Genomic DNA, 2,339 nt, shown 5'->3' with positions numbered 1-2,339 from the left:
GTTCAGGGTTTCAGTGATTAAACAAACTATCTCCCTTTGTGGGGTTGAGGGTTCAGCTCCGATAAGCCAGTGTCACTGACCTCAATTATTTACTGAGAAAAAAAACTGAATGTACTTTTGGTCACTTAGTGTTTTATTTTTGGACTAAACTGATTCATTATCTAAACTTAGAGCCTGAATTAGACTCTACTGGTGGTAAATCGGAGGTTTCTCTGATTTAATTCAAGCAATAAAAAACAAAGAAATACTAAAGAAAACAAACAAAATACACGTTTTCATACAAAGATTTACTTAAGATAACTAATCAGAACTTAATTGAATAGTAAAAAGTTAAAAGTAAAAGAACATTTTTTCTTTTTACAAAAAAGGTGACACTAAAAGGAAATCTGTAGAAAACAAACATTTGGTTGGGAACAAAAGACAAGAATCTAACATTTTCCCTCAGAAAGATCATTTATGACAGAGAAAAGTACAAAAATCTCAGTTTAATTCAAAATAATTATCCCAAAACCGATTTATTAAACCATAGTGGAGGATTTTGTTGGGCCGTTTACAGTCGGGATGAATCTTCTCAGTCACACAAGTTCTCCTCAATTCAAGCTCAAGAAGATCGTTTTCAGGAGAACATTTTTCTTTCTTCCACCAATTATAAAGCAGCTATTAACCCCTGACCATCATACTTCCACCTCCGTGTTTGACTCAAATTCTGACGCTCCATCAATACAGTTAATTGACTCTTTTGTCTCCAAAATCTACAAAATATTTTTTGGATTAAACAGCCGTCATGTCACTTTGGAAACAGAGATTATGAAATCATTTTCAGAACATTTTTTGACATAATAAGAGCTTAATAAGAATGTGTAGGATTACGTGTGACATGATGCTAAATGAGTATTTCATGAGAAGTTTAATCTTTTATGATTTATATTTATGATTGCATCAGTTAATTGGTTTTTAGCTCATTTATTGGATTTTCAGAATAAAAGCTTTTTCTCAGAGACAAGACAGTCTGGAGAAACTTTGGTCCCAAACTAATCATTGATTCATTCATTAAAATAGAATAAAAAAAGAATATAAGATGAGATTTTTCAAAATCACATCATTCACCCCCAAAGACTCATCTTAGTAGAAAATAAACGAATAACTGTTGGAATAATCCTCAACTTCCTGCTTTTTTCATTCTTTTATTTTGAAAAATGCAGTTGCAGTTCCAGTCTCCACCTAAAGGGGGCAAGACTTTCAAAACAGTTTGTCCAAAAGTCAAAAATATATATAAGGCGCAGAGACAAAAGAATCTGACTGAAGTCGCTCGTGAGTCAGACTTTGTCCGATTGGTTCTCAGTAATTCTAGAACTTGTTTATAACACACTACATGTTAGCCACATTAGCATGTTAGCTTTGATATCTGCATCTCCCAGCCTAGTTTGCAACATGTAAAAAAAAGAGACGTTACTGTAACCAAGCTAACTCTTAAACTTGTTACTAGTAAATGAACCAACAAATTCTGACTCTGCTACACATAAACTGCTTTAGAACTATTAGTTGTGTTGATGTTTTCACAAAATCTGTAACTCCAAACCTTTTTAATAGCATGTGAAAGTTACACTGAATTAAGGCTCATACTTCTATACTATATAATGAAGGCTACATTAACCCTCAAAGAGCTCAGACCAGTTGAAACCAGTTTGGGCTTCAAGAACCGAATCCGTTTCACTGAAAACAGAGCAACACCTGGCAGGTAAGAAACACTGACCAATCAAGACGTAGATTTGAAAGTCACGGCCCGAGGTAATTATGGGGAATTATGGGGAATTATGGGGAATTATGGGGAATTATGGGTAATTCAATCCGGCCCTCCAGATCATTTTATTTTATTGTTATTAATGACCCGATGTTATCTTATTTCTAACTCGTATAATTTTGACAAAAATATATTTTTATGGAGAGTAAAATATTGAAAGTTATTTAAGGTTTAAGTTGATTTACTCTAGAATAATATTCCTGCCTTTTTATTATTCATAATTATGTTAAAAAGTTACAGTTTTAAAGTTTTTAAAATTAGCATTCTGCTAGCTTTGGACTATTTTAGCGTTTACTGACATTTTTTAGGCTATTTGGAGTTTAGCTAATATTTCAGCTACATGCTAGCTGTTTTGGCTAACCTAAGGTTTTTTTTTTTTTTTAGGTTTTTAGGCTAATTTGGCTTTTAGGTAATATTTTAGCTAGCTATTAGCCTTAGCGTTTTTAGCTATCAATTTCAGCATCTTCAACGGCCAAATTCATCTTCCAGGATTCACACTACCATTATCACATGTAATGCTATATATCTAGTTCATAAT

This window comes from Oryzias melastigma, linkage group LG19 (assembly GCF_002922805.2).
Source record: "Oryzias melastigma strain HK-1 linkage group LG19, ASM292280v2, whole genome shotgun sequence".
Lineage (NCBI taxonomy): Eukaryota > Metazoa > Chordata > Actinopteri > Beloniformes > Adrianichthyidae > Oryzias > Oryzias melastigma.
This window is presented reverse-complemented; position numbering follows the sequence as displayed.